We start from the raw sequence: 20,423 nt of genomic DNA, 5'->3' as shown, positions 1-20,423 counted from the left end.
TCTCCTTCAACCTCCTGTAGCAGGAGGCAGAGGAGAGCGTGGCGGCCATCCATGCCTCCCCGGCTAGCGATGTCGCCGTGGCGCCCATCCCACGGTCCCCCGGGTGGATACGAGCTGCCCCCTGCTCCCTCTCTCTCCCTCCCCGAACCCTTGTTCACTCCCCCTCGCGCCGCCTCCTCTCTCCACGCCAAGCCGACGCGCACCGGAGCACGCCGCCGCAAACCACTATGACCACCGGCCTCCGTTCGTCGTTCTCCGGTGTCCAGGAGGATCATCGCCGTCGTCTTCATCGCCTCGACCACCGGATCGGAGCGGGGAGCTTCACTGTCGCCGCACACATCGTCGTCTTCACCTTCGGCCTCGTGGATCATCGTCGTCGATCCACTACCACTGCTGCCTCCTGGATCCACCGACCACCACGTCGACTTCTCTGTGAGCTCCGCCTCCTCCTCACCTCTTTTCGAGCTCGGATTAGAGCTCTTGCGCACACCCCCCCCCCCCCACCGTAGTCGTAGCTCGTCGTCACCGTTCGAATCACCGCCACGGCCACCACCAACCAAGCTCGCGTCTAGGCTTTCCTTCGAGCTCCTGGGGTCCCGAGGGAACCGTGGCACTCGTCATCTCTTCCTCTCGTGCCCCCCTTGCGCCGCTTCCGTGCTAACCCGAGCTCGGCCACCGCCGCCTGCAGCCTCGCCGGCGCTTCCTGTTCTCGTCGCCGCCTCCGGCCTTCTCTCCCACGCCGCCTCTGGCCACCGTACCCGGTGCCCGCCCCCGGCAGCGCCTTGCTGCTCGCTGTAGGTCGCCGGCCCGCGTGCCCGCGGATCTCTGCCGCCCAACGCGCCCTCCCGTGCCGTCCCCGCGCTCGCCTACGCGCGCGCGGCCTCGCCTGCCTGACTCATGCTCGTCGCGCCGGTCGCCGTGCTCGCCGCCCCCGTGTCTAGCCGCGGCCCGCCCGAGGCCGCCCCTGCCCGCGCCCGCGTTCGCTTGGCCTTACCCGCTGCTGCTCTTTTTGCTGCTGCCGCTAGCTCCTGCCTCACTCACTTTCGCTGCTACCTGTAGCTACCGCCGCTGCCTCAACTTCTGCCGGCTGCCCTGCCTCGCACCGGTGCCGCCCGCCGCCGCTGCCTTGGCCACGCCGTGCTCCCCCTCTACCCGCTGTGCGCTGGCCGCCGACGCCCGCGTGCGTTCGTGCGTGCCCAAGCACGACCATGGCTTCTGCTGGCATGAGCCACTTCCACCTGGGCCTAATCCCCCGTTAGCTAGGATTAGTTTGGTTTAGATTAGGGGCTAGTTTAGTCTATGACAAGTGCCCCCCACCTCAACTTATCCCTCTAAAAAAGTTAAGAATTTCCCAATGACAAGTGGCCCCCCTGGTAAATTTGACTAGTCAAAGTCCACAGTTGACTGCTGACTGTGCAGTCAACTGGGACCTACTGTCAGCCTCTAATGCGCTGGTGGGTTCACTGGACCGGGTGCATCCAGTATTTTAGGTGTATTTTCGAATTAATATTAAATCCAGGAATTTTTAGAAAATGTTTAAAACTTTATAAATTCATATAAAATAATCTATAACTCCGATGAAAATAATTTATATATGAAAAATGATCAGAAAAACGAGACGAATCTGCTGGTGCTGTCCATTCATCTATCACGTGCCCTTAGCATAGCAAACATGGAACTGTCTTCCTCCGTTTCATCTGTCCAAAATTGCCAAACTCCGAGAATATTTTCCTAGACGTTTCCCCCCTTCGCCGGTATCACCTCCTACTGCGTTAGGGCACACCTAGCATCGCTCATTGTCATGTCATACATCGTCATGCTTATGTTTGCATTATATTTATTGTTCCTCCCCCTCTTCTCTCGTTAGACACCGAGACCGACGCCGCTGCTAACCAGTACGACTACGGTGTCGACGACCCCTTCTTCTTGCCAGAGCAACCAGGCAAGCCCCCCCTTGATCACCAGATATCGCCTATTCTTCTCTATACTGCTTGCATTAGAGTAGTGTAACATGTTACTGCTTTCGGTTAATCCTATTCTGATGCATAGCCTGTCATTGTTGCTGCAGTTGTTACCCTTACCTGCTATCCTACTGCTTAGTATAGGATGCTAGTATTTCATCAGTGGCCCTACACTCTTGTTCGTCTGCCATGCTATACTACTGGGCCGTGATCACTTTGGGAGGTGGTCTCGGGCATATGCTATATACTTTATACTGTTACATTACTTATGATACTGTTCGGAGATGGGGGCTGAAGGGGCAGGTGGCTCCATCCTGGTAGAGGTGGGCCTGGGTTCCCGACGGCCCCCGACTGTTACTTTGTGGCGGTGCGACAGGGCAGGTTGAGACCACCTAGGAGAGAGGTGGGCCTGGCCCTGGTCGGCGTTCGCGGATACTTAACACGCTTAACGAGATCTTGGTATTTGATCTGAGTCTGGCCACTGGCCTATACGCACTAACCAACTACGCGGGAACAGTTATGGTCACTCGACGTTGTGGTATCAGCGAAGCCTTCGTGACGTCAGCGACTGAGCGGCGCGCGCCAGATTGGACTGGAACGCCTGCTAGGCTAGGTCTGCTTCCGGCCGCCCACGCAACGTGCAGGTGTGCAATGGGCGATGGGCCCAGACCCCTACGCCATAGGATTTAGACCGGCGTGCTGACCTCTCTGTTGTGCCTAGGTGGGGCTGCGACGTGTTGATCTTCCGAGGCCGGGCATGACCCAGGAAAGTGTGTCCGACTGAATGGGATCGAGCGTGTTGGGTTATGTGGTGCACTCCTGTAGGGAAGTTTATCTATTCGAGACTACACCACGGTCAAGTATTGGTGACACATCAATCTGTCGGCATATGGTGTCTTTGCCGACACATAATTTGTAGCTAACACATAAAATGACAGAAGACTGAACAGTCGGAGGACTTGCTGTGGGGAAAGGCATTGCCGACAGAAGTTCATTTGCCGACACATTTTGAGTCGGCATACACCCTACCTACGCCGACAGTTTCCCTGTGCACATACACCTACCTACCCCGACACATGATTTGTGGGCATACACCCTAGCTACGGCGACAGACGGGGTGTGAACATAGACCCCACTTTTGGCAACACATAAGTTGTCCTGCTAGGTATATACCTTTGCCGACACTTGTTCTGTTTGGACAGATCTATACCTTTGCCGACACTTATGTTGTCTAGATAGGTACATACCATAGACGACACATACTATGTCTAGCTAGGTACGTACAAATTGCCTACACTTATTCTGTCTAGCTAGGTAGTAACCATGGCTGACAATTACTCTGCAAGAATCTGTTTACCAACAGATAAATTGTTGGAAATGTAGTGTACAGCCAAACCAATGATTTGATACATATACTATATACAATGTCAAATGCGATCAACAAACAACATCAAGATGAACACATATTGGACAACAATGATGATAGGTTCACAAACATACATAAATATATATTCACACAGGTTCACAAGCATAGTTTGACCATCCAGAACACACAAGTCAAAGGGCCACTATTTGCTAGTCTGAACTAATTCAAACAATGGTCCAGAACACATAAATCACATACATGAGCATAAAGTTTCTACTCCAAACACTTGAAGCACCAAATGGTCCAGAACACACATAAGATTCAAGAAATGATTGAAGTTGGTTGGTCCAAAATACTGCAAACAGCCATATGTGTTCCATGACACTCCAAGTCCTCCTCACATCCAATGCTAGGTGTGGCTAAGTACCTGAAAATATTCCATATGAATTTGTCACGAAAGTGCAATCATTCCAAAAGTTGTTCAAAGCTCATATGAAGATTGTTAGGCTAGAGCGGCACATGCTAGCTTATACTTGGTTGTTCATGTGAGAGTAACATTGTTATATGACCATGAATACACACAAATATATTTGTTCCTATGCGGTGAAGTGTAGTGTTGCGGGCTTCCTTCTCCACAGGAATCAATCGCCACAGGAAACAATGTTCTGCTATTTTTGTCAACATCATTTGATCAACACACTTGAGTTCCTTTTGGTTTCATGTCCCAGAATTATTAGCAAGAGCATTCCCAGAAAATCTACTTGTGCATATATGCTACAGAAATAAGCTTGGTATGGCAACAAACAAACTAAACTAATACAAGGGGAAAGGATGCAGAATTAGGATGTGGCTATTTTCAAGTTTGTAACATATTTGACCAAGATCAGGACATGGATTATCAATATGCTTCCGCAGAATCGTTTCTTAATTGAGCCGCACGACACCATCAGAATTACAATATTCTATTCTGGAGCTCAAAAGTTCAGAACTGGTGGCAAGTTAATAAGCTAACATGGCAGCTCTGTGAGTCTGCAACAGGTTATAAAGGATAAGATGATGCCTACAAACTTGGCAATAAATACCATAAGATAGGATTCCTGATCAGCAATATTATTTGTTAACAACTCATAGTAGTAGTTGTAGCTTGTTATATTTAAGAACAGGCAGTAGTAGTTTATAAAGAAATGGCCTTGTCAGATACGAAGAGTTGTAGGTTGTAATAATATTTAAGAACTGGCAGTAGTAGATTGTACTAAACTTTTATATGCTATAGAGGAAACATGGCTGGGCCTTATGTAGTTATATTGCACTTCTTTGTACATTGTCTTGACACATTCAGTTTACTTGTAATGTATAAATTAGATGAAGAGAAACTACAATATCACGAGCCATTGAGGATGAAGCTGAGGTTACCATCTATGATCTATTTAAAGAGGAAATAGAAATCTAAAGCTTCAACAAGTAGAGGCAACTGCTGTTAGTACCTGCACCTCCTGGCACATTAGTTGTCTTCTTGGCATCTTTGATCTGCAACAAGACAACAACAATCATTACTCTTTGGTCTGATTCCCAAAACAACTGAAAAATAGGCATTCAAAAATAGGCCTACATGTAATTATTACTAGTACGAATGCCGTGCTACAATCTTCAACTTCAGTATCAAATATACTCTCATCAGAGACGCCCGAGTAGTTCCGCTGCACTGAGAGCGCTCTGCTGATGTTGCACAGCACGGCCTGCTCGTGCTGCTGCTCTTGCATGCCCGGGCTGTCGGGCGTCCGGAAAGAAGAAAAATTGTAGAGCTGCGACAGCAGCAGCTTCAGGTGCTGATGTGCTCTTGAGGAATCCTTCCATGTTGGTAAATTCAGTCTCCGGTTTCTTAGCATAGATAAGATAAATAGCAATTTCTTAGTCTGTGTTGCTACTCATTAATTCTTTTAGACCATCGATGTGGTTAGTAAAAAGATCAAAAAGTTCAGCATAACTCAGACCGATGTGGATAGTTCACACGGGTTAATTTGTTGTTTCATGTGCACATATTAATCAAATAAATTCTTCCAATCTAGTTAATTGTGCTGCTGGATTTTGGTGGTCATTCTGAATGTATAAATTTGTTGTGCGGATCTCTAAACTAATATGGATCTGTTTACGAACTATAACTTAGCACTATATCAAGTTCTTGCTATCAGTTTGATTTTGGTGGTCCAAGTGGATATATACACGAGTCATACAGCCACAGTCTGCACTATTTGGTTAATGAGAACGGGAGGAGCACAACACTGACCCCATCGCTTATCTCAGCCAGCTTCAGGTCCACCATGGCCACCTACACCGAGCGCCATATCACGTCCCCGAGCTTCGTTGTCGACTCATCTACACCAACCCAATCACCACAAACAGAGATATCAGAATAGTTCATGACATAATTATACCGCTTATGAGTTGGGGAAAAAGGAAACTTTGATGTACCTAGGCTTAGACAACCACGTTTTGTCCATGATGCACCATTAATATCAAATTTGCCAAGTATCTGAATTTGGCTAGTGTGACAGTGTTAGTTTTGCATCGGTGAAGCAACAATCATTATTCATCATTCAGGCAAATACCAGTACAAAACAATCAAGCAACAGAAACACATTCTTGTCCGGTTGTCTACTGTCACAAGCAACGACATATGAATTAAGTGCAGCAGTACAGCAAAGGAAAACTTAGGAGGAGTTGACGCTTACCTCAAGGCACGGGGACGGCTGGATTCGGGAGGGGCACAGCTCGAAGGAGATGGAGCCCCGGCAGCAGGTCTGGTAGCAGCGTAATGAGCCTGGAGATGGATCCCTGGCATCAGCATGTCCGGCAGCAGCGGGAGGCCGACAATGGAGCCCCGAAAGCAGCAGATCCGGCAGCAGCGGGAGCACGACGATGGAGCCCCGGAGGTAGCAGGGATGGAGATTCGCGAGGACGACGGCTGGATGTCAGGAGGACACGAGGACGGCCGTCAGATTATGGAGTGCGAGGACTGCGGCTCGATCTCGGGGAGAGGGGGCAGAGTGCGAGGATGGGTGGATGTGGGGTGGAGCTTGGGGGAGGGGGTGCGACCTCCGGGACGACGGCTTGACGACGGGGTCGAGCGCGAGGCCGGCGGCGATGGCGGCCGGACTTTGGATCGAGCGCGAGGCCGGCGGCGATGGCGTCCGGACCGTGGATCGAGCGCGAGGTGGGCGGCGACAGGGCACGGGTTAGGGTTGTGGAGTTGTTCGATTTGGGGATTGTTTGCTCGGGGGTGGAGGTTATTTTGCACAAAAACCCGAAAAATTTCCACCCGCGCCGAAATCCCGCGCCAAGTTTCCAACGATTGACACGTGTCCACCTACCCCGACACTTTGTTCGTGTCCATACACCCTATGTACGCCGACACATGCTAGGTCGCTAAGTACCTACCTACGGCGACTGAAAAAATGTCAAAACCCAGACATCTGCCGACACATAACATGTTATTAAGCAATTACTGAAAGATACATTGTCGTTGTGTGGTTGCCGACGCTTAGTGTGTCCACAATAATGTGCCTATGCCAACATATGATCCGAAGATAAAACTTAAAAGCTACGCCGACAGTTATTTTGTGGGGATTACTGAACCTTTGCCCACAGAAGTGTGTCATGTAAGCTCTACCGTGGTGTAGTGCGAATAGCCGTGTCCCTCGGTAAAAGGACGACCCGGAATTGTACCTTGACCTTATGACAACTAGAACCGGATACTTAAGAAAACACACCCTTCCAAGTGCCAGATATAACCCGGTGGTCGCTCTCACACAGGGCGATGAGGGGAGGATCGCCGGGTAGGATTATGCTATACGATGCTACTTGGTGAACTTACCATCTACTATCTTCTACATGCTGCAAGATGGAGGTGGCCAGAAGAGTAGTCTTTGACAGGATTAGCTATCCCCCTCTTATTCTGGCATTCTGCAATTCAGTCCACCGATATGGCCCTTTACACATATACCCATGCATATGTAGTGTAGCTCCTTACTTGCGAGTACTTTGGATGAGTACTCACGGTTGCTTTCTCCCTCTTCCCCCCTTTCCATTCTACCTGGTTGTCGCAACCAGATGCTGGAGCCCAGGAGCCAGACGCCACCGTCGACGACGACTCCTACTACACCGGAGGTGCCTACTACTACTTGCAGGCCGCTGACGACGACCAGGAGTAGTTTAGGAGGATCCCAAGCAGGAGGCCTGCGCCTCTTTCGATCTGTATCCCCGTTTGTTCTAGTCTTCCTAAGGCAAACTTGTTTACTAATGTCTGTACTCAGATATTGTTGCTTCCGCTGACTCGTCTATGATCGAGCACTTGTATTCGAGCCCTCGAGGCCCCTGGCTTGTATTATGATGTTTGTATGACTTATTTTATTTTTAGAGTTATGTTGTGATATCTTCCCGTGAGTCCCTGATCTTGATCGTACACGTTTGCGTGTATGATTAGTGTACGATTGAATCGGGGGAGTCACAACCTTGCCGTTCTCAGCACGGCCGCTCGAACTGTTGAGCAGACTTGGAACTGAACAAGGACGTTGCCAATAGCGGAAGGGCCCCATTGTGTACAGGTTTTCCATACAAAGAGCGAGACCTTTCGAGGAGAATAACCTTATAATAAAAGGAATTGCTAAAAGTTTTGCATGACTTAGCTTTTTGGTCGCCACGCAGATGGTTGTTGCGGCTGCGGACAACACCGCTCTGCCTAGCCGATGGTACCAGAGCATGGCTGATCGCCGTCACCTTCCTCTCTCGAGCCATCGCGACGAGGGAGCCGATGGGCTGACTCCAAAACCAGATTTTCACAGCTTGCGCCCCCTACCTGGCGCGCCAAAGATGTCGGTGGGAATGACACCTATGGGATCACGGGGAATCCCTTCTACGGTTGGCGGGCGCGGGGCTATGGAAAGAGCGGGTTTGGAAGATCAACACGGGGAGTTTATCCCTGTTCGGGCCGCGAGTGATGCATAATACCCTACTCCTGCTGGTTTGTGTTTATCTGGTGTTCTTCGACTCGCTACAAAGCGTGCCCGGTCCAAAAAGTCGGAATCCTCCTCCAGTATGCCTCGGGCCTCCTTTTATAGCCAAAGGGGTCGCCACAATGGCACACAGGAGGTGGAAAGTTTGTACTGTACACAAGTCTATCGTCTGGCATCGTAGGACAAACGCATTTAATGCGCTGCCGACGTGCCCTATCACTTTATCGGGGACTACAAGGAAACTCGTCCCGTTCACCGCCGCTTCGCCTCGCTCCGACGCGCGTCCAGGCTGACTAGGCGTGCTGCGCCACGCTGGCTGGCTGCTGAGTTGGTGCGGTTGTAGAGTCTTCACGAAGATCTGCATGCCACCACGCAGGTGCTTGCTGAGTTGGCCTGGAAACTGCTCGTCGCCACACAGGTGCCTGCCTTGTTGGCGGGTTGACTGCTGTGTTGGAACGGCGGTGGAGCCTTGGCAGGTGGGGGCCTGGCTGCGGCCCCGCATATGTCCCCGACAAGGGGCTTGCCGGGGCCCCGGCAAGGGCCTTGTCGGGGTGTCGTAGGTGTCCCTGGCAAGGGTCTTGCCGGGGGTCTTCTGAGCGTCCCCAGCAAGGACCTTGCCGGGGTTTCCGTCTTCTGGTTCTCATCTAGTATTGTATGTCCTTGGTCTTCACAAAGATCTGCATGCCACCATGCAGGCGCCTCCCGAGCGTTGGTTCCAATGTTGTCGATGGTGTCGGAACTCTTAGGCTCAAGGGTGGCGGCTCTGCTGGTGTTGGGCAAGTTGCCCCGGCAAAAGCCTTGCCGGAGCTACGTAGGCTGCCCCGGCAAGGCTCCTGCCGGGGAGAGCCCACCTTGTCCCTTCGCTCCTCGCGCCTCTGTCTTGGCGTTGCTCTGGTAGTCTTGTGTCTTTGCTTCCTGTGCCCCGCCAAGCGTGGCCGCGGGCGTGTGGCTGTGACTGCCCGCGCACAAGTAAAGGGGTACAAAAAGGACCCCTACTTTTGTACTCCGACATAAATGGAGAGGATCCTATGAAGAAAATGGGGGCGGGAAACACGAGAGAAAGACTCTCAAATCAACGAGAACAACCACACATGTGCTAGATCCATGAACATAACGAGTGATACAAGATCCAAACGCAACGACGGACGATACAGGAGGCAGTAGTTATTCTCCGTGAGGAGGTCTTCAGGGTTCTTCCCGTGAGAGGTCTTGAATCCACTTGGGGGAACTTCTCCGTAGAGGTCGTGGTCTCCTATGGAGAAGGTATCAAATGGATGAGCAAACCTCTATCTCTCAAATGAGCTAATCCTTTGCTAACCCTAGAAAGAGGGAGGAGGTGGAGTATATATACTCTAAGTGGGCGAAGCGGTACATGGGCCTCGGCCCAACACACTGTGCGTAGACAGGCATTGGTCGTCCGGCAGCTACCGGACGTCCGGTGGCCCGTGAGGGTCCGAACGTCCGGTAGCAGTCGGACGTCCGACATTTTGGCTCGGATCAGGCGGGGTCGGATTTCCGGAGGTGGTCGGTCGTCTGGTCATCGATCATCCAAGGTCTCGGATTTCCATTAATTTCCCTTCTATTGGGTGACACCGGTCATCTAGAGGGGCTCGGTCGTCCGGTGTCTGGGAGGTGTCGGACGTCTGGTCCACGTCGGTCGTCCAGCCGTTGTAGCGTTCACTCGCTGGGACTTGGTTGTCTGCCTGGCGCTTCAGGCGTCGGACGTCCGACCTGGTCTGGTCATCCGGTGGTTGGAGATTTTCTGGCATCTCTTCTTCTTGTTCCTTGTACTTGGTGTCCTCGCTAGCTCGTCTGTTGGATGTAGGGTTCCGTGGCTTCCCTCTATGTACCTGATCACACATAGGGTTTCACTTGAGGTAGTAGCCATGTCCCACAAGTGGCAAGTGGTAGTTCAGAGAGGAGCGAGTTCATCTTAGTCGCGAAAGCCCTTGCTCGAGCTCTTGTCTTAAGTCCAAGTGGTGTCGTGGGAGACGCAGGTAGGTCCATGGGGATGACCGTGGGATGCTCCGCATCAAAAGGTATGGCCAAGTTAGTGGCCGACGCAGCTGTAACAAACAAGGTCAGTATCGGCCTTCATCCACGTGATCATGCTTTGTTATGTTTTGCTACTTATATTGTTATATATTTTTGAATAAATGTTTATGAAGCTATTGTATTGCTATCTTTTCCTATTACAATAGTGAAGATGATTATATTTGTGAGCATATGTTTAATCAACTAGTACCACTACTATATTCATCACACTTTTTCTGTATTTATGCAGACAGGGATGCTCAGCTTGATTTCAGTGGAACTGCACAAAATGTTCAGATGGTTCGCTCCTCCATAATATTTCATCAAGCACAATACATCGAATGGTTCTCTAATCATTTGTTGTCACCTTGAGCCACCAGACTATCTACTTGAAAGGAGCTGCCAATGTCTTGAAGGCCTTGCAACATATAATATACGAAATCCACCATGCTACGCAAGACATTGGCATTAGATATTTTGAATGGGAAAACCTTGTCAAAGTTTAATCATTGATGTTACTAAGAAGTCATTAGTTTGATATTTTCGAATTGGAAAACCTTGTCAAATTTTTCTCATTGATGTTAGCCAGAAGACATGCATTTGATATTTTGGAATGGGACGCCCTTTGCCATGAGCAGCGTCAATCGTTTTTTCTAATTCTTGTGTTCATGAGTAGCGTCGATTGTATTTTAAGAGTTTGTTCTGAATGTTGTCTATGAAATGCCAGGCCTTGTGAGTTTGATTGCAAAGTTGAGCTTGGAATGCTGTGGCACACGGCATCACGAGCTGTTCACTACATATTGTTTTTCATGTTGATCTAATGCTAGTGATTTGCATGTTAAGAAGTTCACCGTCTTCTGTTGTTTCAGCACTTCAGAAGTTCATCGTCTTATGTTTCATTCATAGCCTATACAACAACTACTACCTACTTCCTGGTTTATTAGTCCCCTTTGCATTTTGTGCTAAATTTTGACCTTAGATTTAACTAACAAAATGTTAATGCATTTAACCAAAAATAATATCACTGAAAACTATGTTGAAATACAAATCCAACGACATAATTTTGTGTGAAATGCATTATTATTTTCTTAGTTAAATTTATGATCAAAGTTTGGCACAAATAATAAAAGGGACCAATAAACCAGGATGAAGGTAGTAGTTCGGGTAGGCTAGAGGTTAAACCATATGATCTTCCAACCCACTCATCCTCTTACTGTGTCATGCATAACCTATGTTATAAAATATAAATGTACAGAATAACTTAAATTCTCCGGCCTTGCTGTTGTAAGAGCATCTACCGCCTCCTTTTTCTTTTTAGAAACTAGAGCATCTATAGCGGAACGCCCCTAACCCGCCTCAAACAACAGGGTGGACGACCCGGTCACGAAATTCGACTCGGACGGGCTCCTCAAATGGGCGTCAAACACCCAGGACGACCGGCACCCCTCATATACAGTCCAAATATGGGGCAGATATGGGGTGCCCAGGCGTGTCCGCCATGTCGGACTGACGTCAGGGTCCCAGCAGGATCGCCCAAAAACCCAGTGGTCTGACGGACGTCTCCTCCGGTGGGGGTGTGAATGGTGCATGGTGCCGGTCCGGCTCGTCACCCGAGGACAATAAATCCTCCCACTCCGGCACCCTTCCCACGCTCTCCGGCTTCACCATGACCAAGAAGAACATAACCACCTACGCTTTGTTGATGCCAGAGTATCGGTACCAGATCGAGCAGGAGACCCTGCCGAGGCGCGCGGCCCGCATCGCTGCCAGACTGCCTCCGGACTAGCGGGAGCTGGAGGAGGAGGGAGAGGAGCAACAGCCAGCTCCGACTGATGTGGTGGATCCGAAAGACGAGGAGGAGGCAGAGCAACCGAAGCAGGAGCTGGCGCCGACTCTGGGCATCAACACGGAGGACACGGAGGTGCAGTTTTCCATCACCTGTGCAAACGAGACGGCGGAGCAGAATGTCATACTGGAGTCCATCTAGGATGAGGCCTATGTGGAAGCCAACCGGCGCTTCATCCGGCAGGAACGGGCGGCGACCGACGCCCTCTTCGACGAGGTCGAAGAGGATATGGATGCAGAGTAACCGGAGGAGCCGCAGCTGCCGCTGTTGGCCATGTACCCGATGCTGGGCACGGAGATAGTGGACATCTCCTATGATGACTAGGCTACTTATTCTATGAAGTACTTTGGCTTTTTATTTGCATGCTTTTGTATGGATTTAAGATTTCTAGTATGAGGTATCCGAATGCAGAATTTGAGCCTTGACCGGTCAGTGTCCAGCTGTAGATGCATTAAGCTGCTACACAACACAAGTCTTCTGTTCTAATCCCATCTCTTTTTTTCTTTTTTCCCGATTAGTCCCGTCTTCTTCGTCGGCGAGCTCGCTGAGCTCAGTGACGAGGACCAGACAATGGACGAGGCTTCCGACCAAGATCCGGCGCCATCGTTCGCGTGGGTTCATGCCATGTTCACCATAGAGCAGGTGCGGTCGCACTTCGACGCCGTAATGGCGGAAGAGCTACCAGCACTGCTGGTCTTGGCGTTCCGGCAACCACAGGAGGACCAGTGCTACAACCTCCATCTCCTCAACAAGCGCCAGCATGTTGAGGGACAAATCACCAGCTAACAGGAGAACGACACTGTTGTCACAGACAAGCTAGCTGATGATCCTGGCTTCCTGGATGAGCATTGGGCGCTGTACCAGACCATCTATAGGGCTCGTGAGGGTCTCTCCATTGTCCTTCGCCTTGTTGCGCTCGCGGTGGCGCCGCTGCGTCGCGTTGTCAATATGGTCAACAAACGAGGGGAATCAGGAGATGACTGTACTTGGAGAGGATGATAGTAGGGACCCACCAGGACCATGGCCGTATGTGGGCAAGTGCCTCCTTATTAGAACTACAAGAAAAAAATTCTTCCTTTTGGGTTTCTGACATATAGGTCCCAACAATTGTCCAAGTATAGTCAATAAAAGAGAGAATTGCACCAGGAGCGACATTTTTTAGGGGTGAGCGGTATTTTTTTAGCGATGTTTTTTGTTGTTATTGAGAGGAGCATGATATCAACTTGGCGGGCTATGGCCCACTAGCCCAGGCTATTATTTTATGTCGACCAAGCCTAGATATTAATTTTTCTATGTGAAAATGTCTATCCCAGCTTTACACTTTTTGAGGAATACCCAATGCAGGCCAGCTTGTTATTCTCGGCCCTACTGGGCTGCAAAACTTTCTTAGGAGGGATGCATTTGGCTTGCTAAGAAATGGGCTATAAGAAATAATAAATGGGTGTAAATATAAAAAAACGCATCGAACCGGTAATCAAGTTCAAAATTAGTTTTTTTTTAATTTTGATTTTTATAATTTCATTACTTCTTGCGCGCGGAAAATTTCGTCGAATTTTTACCTAATATAAATGTATTTTACAATTAGATTGAATATGACTCAAAATTTTGGGATAAAAAATAGTTCAGATCCCATCAAAATGGAAATTTGGTTGAAATTATTAACCGTGGTGCTAGCAAGAAAATGGGATTTAATGTCAACAAACAATAAATGGGCTGCAGTAAATTCCATTAGAATGAAAAAATGGGCTATAAATTATTAAAACTAGCAAATGGGCAATATGCTGTCCACCACAGATGTGATGCTCACTTGTGGGCCTACTAATTTGACACGTACGCAAGGCCTTGTCAGCTTATAGTCAACACATGATTCTAGCAGGCTGTCGTGCTTCTTCAATCTCGGATATTCTTGCTTCAGCCGGCCAAACCACCGCTAGCGGTACCGACCGCTCCTGCCTCCCGTGGCCGACAAGGCTGCCACGCAGGCCTCACTGGTGCACCCTACTCCCATTGCTGTCCAGGCTATTTCTCTACTCACCCACACCTCCTATTATTCTCCGGCGATGGCAGCCTCACACTACAGCTGAACCAGTGAATCCTCGTACTCCCCTCCTCATGGGCATCCACACTGTTGTGTCTTTGCCGGCTTCGAGTCGTTCCCTTCCTAGGCCTCGCTGTCGTCCACCACTTTGGTTCTCTCGGCGCGACGTGGTCCACTTTGCTAACAAACGACATCCATCGGTAGAGGGATGTACATGGAGAGGCTGACAGTATGGATCCACATGGTCCATGGCCGCATGCAAAGAAAGTGCGTCCTTATTATGCGAAAGACAAATGATTCCCCCCGATAGGTTTGACCCACAAGTAATATCTTTGCACGCAAGGAAGTGCCTCCTCATTATGCGGAAAAAAGTTTCGTCTCCATGATAGCTGGGACCCACCAGCTACATCTTCGCCTGCAAGGAAGTTCCTCCTTATTACGCGCAGAAAAATGATTCGTCCCCCTGCTAGCTAGACCCACCCGACTTGGAGGCTGACTTATGGGCCTACTAAGTTGACGCATATGCAGGGCTTTGTCAACTTAGTCAATAGAAGATATTAGCTGCGGTGACTGTAGGATGTTAATCCAATGGCCGTGTTGCTTCTTCAACCTCTGGTCTTCTTGCTCCAACCGCCCAAACCAGCGCCGGCCGTACCGCCTGCTCCTGCCTCCCGTGGCGAGTTGTGCTGCCGCGCATGCCTCACCGCTCGACCCTACTCCCATCACTGGCCTGGCCATCCCTCTACTCACCCACATCTCCTGTTATTCTTTGGCGACGGCAAATGAACCAGTAAACCCTCGTACTCCCCTCCGCGTGGAAAACAACTGCAGAGTCTTCTCCAGCTCTGGGTTGTTCCCTTCCTAGGCCTCGCTGTCGTCCATCGCCTTGGTGCTCTCAGTGCAGTGTGGTCACTGAACGACATCCATCGGAAGAGGACTGTATGTGGAGAGGCTGACGGCTGGGTCCATAGCCACACGCAAGGAAGTGCCTCCTTATTACGTGAAAATAATAATTCGTCCACCTCATAGCGGGGACCCACCGTAATGGCCTCTGTATTTTGCGAAAAAAGGTTTCCCCCTGACAGCTGGGACCCACTAGTTATATCTTCGCATGGAAGGAAGTGCCTCCTTACACCCTGGTAGCTGGGACCGGCTAAGTCAAAGCATACGTAGCGCTATCTACCTGGTCACGAACGTGTACGTACATAGTGGCCGATTGGTCTCTCTACAGCGATGAACCATGGCCGACTAAGGATAGCGACACGTGTTGTAGTACAGCCGCCGACGTAGCATGTCATGCAGTCCCGTCTATATCGTGTACATGTACGTACAACCATGCTGCAAGAACGTAAATACGGCTACGTACATACATACGGGCATTGTCTCGAACACGTACAGTGACGGCGTCCTGTTAATCGGCAGTCAATCTACTGGGTCGGAATGGAGAAACAATGTCGTGCTCATCGGGAGGCAACCGACTGGGTCGGAATGTGTCCCGTTCAACGGGAGCCAACCGGCTTGGACCGAACAACCAAAATGGTTTTTGGCGTACCGCAGAACAGAGGAAACGGACTTCTACTTGACTGCCTATGGTCAAAACAGGTCTTGTTCATCGGGAGGGGTGTGGCGTACCACAAAACGGAGGAAATAGACTTCTCTTCGAGCGTCTACGGCCAAAACAGGGTCCTGTACATCGGGAGGGATGTGGCGTACCGCAAAACGGGACTCCATGGGCTACTGTTCATCCACCGTCTACTGCCTCGCTCCAGCCTCCACGGGCTACTGTTCATCCATCGTCGACTTCCTCCAGCCTCCACCGGCTACTCCTGGTATAGCGAGTTGCTATACAAATGGTTTTTAACCCCTTTTTGCTGCGACGTTTTGAACCGGCGCCTAGTGAGTGTGGGTGATAGGGGTGTCCTTCCCACACAACCCAGAAACCGTCGGGGATAGGCCCTCCAGTCACACGCGCTGCGAAAAATGAGCTCGTGTGCGATCGGTCTAGCCATCGCATACAGTTGTACAGGCCAATCGTTCTCGTTTGTAAGTACATCCCACACAGTAAATTCTAGAGAAACGTTTCCCTTCATATGTACATCCCACATAGTCAATAAATGGAATATGTTTCCATTTGTATGTACATCCCACATTGTCAATCTAAGAAGAACGTGCCATTCATATATACATCTGACATGATGAATCCCAGAAAAACGTTTCTGTTCGCACCTACATCACACACAATTTTCCCCATCAAATTGTCTGTGATAGCGTTGCCATTGCAGACGATATTAACAATTTTATCGTTCACGTTATTGAATGCATCACGCATGGTGCATCGAAGAAACTATGTGGCATAGGCTGTGCATCACACACACACTTTTTATCTGGAAAACGTTTGCGCAAGGTGGCCTAACGCAAACGGTTTTCAAGAGGAAGTTGTATGTGATTGTTCATTGATCCAACACATTTTCTTCCCTAGAACAAGAATTAAGCCACCATATGAATCAATCATTAGGGCAACCTATGGGGCAAAAGCTAAAGATGGCAATACTTAAATGTATGGACTATGCCTAGCTAGGGGCATAAAACGATAGCTCTTGTTGGGAGGCAATCCAATGAATAAAATATTTTTTCTCTTGCTCTTTCTGTTTTTGTGTGTTCACACAATTATGATACTATTATGATTGTGTTTTTTATTTTTTAATTAGTGTTTGTGCCAAGTAAAGTCTTTAGGATCATGTTGGGTGATAGTTGATTTGATCCTGTTGAAAAACATAAACTTTTGCGTCTAGTAGCTGAATTTTTAAAAATCACTGAAGCGACGAAAAATTATGAATTTTTTACACAAGATTGATATACAAATTTCCTAAGTTGTCCTAAGTTTTCAGAATTTTTGGAGTTACATAACTATGGACAAAGTCCAGATTACTACAAATTGTTCTGTTTTTGACAGATTCTGCTTTTGTTGCATTGTGTGCTTATTTTGATGAATCTATGGATTGTATCGGGGGGTTTGCTTTATTATACTAACGGGTCTCACGAAGGTTTTGTTGAGTTTTCTGTGATTGAAGTTTTCATGTTTTGGGTGAGATCACGATGGATGAAGGAATGATGAGTGAAAAGAGCCTAAGCTTGGGGATGCCCATGGCACCCCAAGGTAATATTCAAGGAGAACCAAGGAACTAAGCTTGGGGATGCCCCGGAAGGCATCCCCTCTTTCTTCCAACGACCATCGGTAATTTTACTTGGAGCTATATTTTTATTCGTCACATATCATGAGTTTTGCTTGGAGCGTCTTGTATTAAATGAGCCTTTGCTTGTTTTCATTTTTAGTTTGTCACAATCATCCTTGCTGGGCACACCAATTTGAGAAACCCATAATGATGCTATGATTTTTTAGAATTGCTCTATGTGCTTCACTTAAATTTTTTGAGCTATGGAATTGCTCTAGTGCTTCACTTATATCTTTTTTTAGCACGATGGTGCTTTAATTTTTGAAGAAATTCTCTCATGCTTCACTTATATTATTTTGAGAGATGAAGAAATTTATTTATGCTCATGTTCTTCACTTAAATTTATTTGAGAGCTTGTTATAAGCAATGGTAATATTAAACTAGTCCCAAAGTGGTAGATATCCAATAGGGATATAATAAAAACTTTCATGAAGATTACTGGATATTATAAAGTTGATTCTTTGTAATAGTTTTGAGGTATGACGATAGTAATATGTGAGTCATGTTGGTGAGTAATTATGCTTTAGTAAGAATATTGGTGTTAAGGTTTGTGATTCCCAATGCAAGCACAAAAGTCAATATTTATGCAATGAAATTACATCCAACTTATGGTGCATTATTCGGTGTTAGTTATGCTTAATGCTCGTGTATGACTGTTTTAGTTTCTTGGTTGGTTGCTTCTCAATCTATTTGCTAGCCTTTCCTTGTACTAAGTGGGAATACTACTTGTGTATCCAAAATCCTTAAACCAAGTTGTGCCATATGAGTCCAGCATACCCACCTATATGTGATATTTTCATGCCGTTCCAAGTAAATTTGTATGTTGCCAACTCTAATTTTCAAAGTGAATTTCCTTTTTGTGTGCCGTACCACTCATGAAGCATGCTAGACGTGTTATTCTCAAGATGAGTGTTTATTCACTTGTCATTGCACGAGAGTGTGGCGGTAATAGGGATGCCCAGTCACGAAATGAAAAAAGAAATTTACTTTATGTTGTCAAATAATAAATTCCTTGGAAAGTGTTGGTATGGAAGGCACCCATGGATACGGCTAGCCATGGATCGTGAAAGAATGGTGGAAAAAGGAATAAACTTTATTTATGTTTGGGAACCGCCTATGATGTATCTATCATGGAAAGTTTTGGAAATTCTCGGTCATTTTGGTTGATGGGAAAAGTATGCCTCTCAAAATATTTTTATCTCTCAATTTAAGCTTTGAGCTCTGGCACCTCTAAAAATCTCTGCTTCCCTCTGCAAAGGGCCTATTATTTACTTTATGCATATTTTATTTTTTATATGAGTCACCATCTTCTCTTATAAAAGCACCAACTAGGGGATCACTATGATCATACTTGTGCATTGGATGTAGCTAATATTCGAGTGTGTTTCATGAATGGATCAATGATTGAGCATGATGGGCTAGGGATAACTTTCTTTAGTGTTGATATTTTGGAAGACATGGTTGCCTGTTGATATGCTTGAGTATTGAAATCTTCATGTCAAATATAGACTATTGCTTTGAATCATTTAAAAATTCCAAATGTCCATGCTACAAAAGAAAAGAATATGTGATGAATATGTTAGGCAGCATTTCACATAAAAAATTCTGTTTTTATCATTTACCTACTCGAGGACGAGGATGAATTAAGCTTGGGGATGCTGATATGTCTCCAACGTATCTATAATTTTTTATTGTTTCATATTATTATATTATCATTCTTGGATGTTTTATATTCATTTTATAGCAACTTTATATCATTTTTTGGGGCTAACCTATTGACATAGTGCCCAGTGCCAGTTGTTGTTTTTTGGTTGTTCTTTTACTTCGCAGAATATCCATATCAAACTGAGTCAACTTTTTGGAGATTGTTTCTTCCTAGAAGACAACTATCGTGAGGGTTTATATAGCAGGACAGTAAGCATTGGGATTTTGGGGGATTTTGCCGCGGCAGGAAGCTTGCGCGGCTATGCGCGGGTACCTGCACGATTGTGTGGGAACAGGCTCACCGATGATTCATTGGTGCCACATCGAGCCACCGTTTGGCCAAAAGAACGCCCCTGCGCGCTGCTCAAGCTATCGCTCGAAGCCGTCTGCGGTAGCGAGGTGACAAGACGTGCGAGAGGAGGACGAAATGTGACATACACATACGCTTAATAAAAAAACGTTTGCGATTTAATTAGCTACTACTCCCGTCCTGGTTTGTAAGTCCTCTTTATATTTTTGTGACAAATTTTGACTAGAGATTTAACAAATAAAATACGAATGCATGTCGCCAAAGATTATATCATTGGACTCGTATTTGAACATAGTTTCCAATTATATTATTTTCCATAACATGCATTAAAATTTTGTTAGTTAAATTTATGGTCAAAATATGGCACATATATAAAGGGGACTAGTAGACCAAGACGGAGGTAGTAGCACACGGGCGCTCTCTGCACAGCACCGCAAATGATTGTTCGACCACCATGTGATGTGGAACGCGACGTAGTTTGACATCATGTCACCGACTCGCAACTGTCGGCCAGCTTGTAGACGAACATTCCCTGCGTGTTCAACTGCTCTATGCATGTGGTTGCTCGTAGTAGAGGCTGTCGCGGCGCACTCTGCTCTTGCGTCCCTCTGTGCACTCTGCCTGCGTCCCTCCATGTGTGCTGCCTGTTTTTGGGGCCGGCACACGATCACGTACGTTAGTGTTGCCCTTATGCATGCGGTTGCGCCGGGCGCGGCGCCACGATGTAGTTACCCGTTGCAAAAACTTCCATGTGGATGTGCCAAGAATCCAGGCCGCCCGAGCCCCATTTATTCCCACGGCGATTTACCTTCATCTCTTGCGTCACAGGACACAATAAGCACACCCATGATGACACATACAGAGAGGACATCCAGTGGTTCCAATGGCGCTCCCAGCGGCCAACGATGACAACGAGGGGATG

General features: G+C 47.8%; 1 long non-coding RNA gene across 3 annotated transcripts; it reads right to left on the bottom strand.

The window, feature by feature from the left end:
- Positions 1-3,444: 3,444 nt before the first annotated feature.
- Positions 3,445-6,606, bottom strand: LOC109758289 (uncharacterized). Of its 3 annotated transcripts, XR_005754211.3 has the most exons (6): positions 6,057-6,596; positions 5,797-5,867; positions 5,612-5,700; positions 4,937-5,205; positions 4,812-4,854; positions 3,445-3,754 (listed from the first exon to the last, which is right to left on the bottom strand). It is a non-coding gene; the product is annotated as an uncharacterized lncRNA (long non-coding RNA). The 3 variants fall into 3 exon arrangements; XR_006662537.2 differs by lacking the exon at positions 4,937-5,205 and having other exon boundaries at positions 5,797-5,857; positions 6,057-6,606; XR_002231767.4 differs by lacking the exon at positions 4,937-5,205.
- Positions 6,607-20,423: the final 13,817 nt, after the last annotated feature.

Source organism: Aegilops tauschii, chromosome 4 (assembly GCF_002575655.3).
Source record: "Aegilops tauschii subsp. strangulata cultivar AL8/78 chromosome 4, Aet v6.0, whole genome shotgun sequence".
Lineage (NCBI taxonomy): Eukaryota > Viridiplantae > Streptophyta > Magnoliopsida > Poales > Poaceae > Aegilops > Aegilops tauschii.
This window is presented reverse-complemented; position numbering and strand designations above follow the sequence as displayed.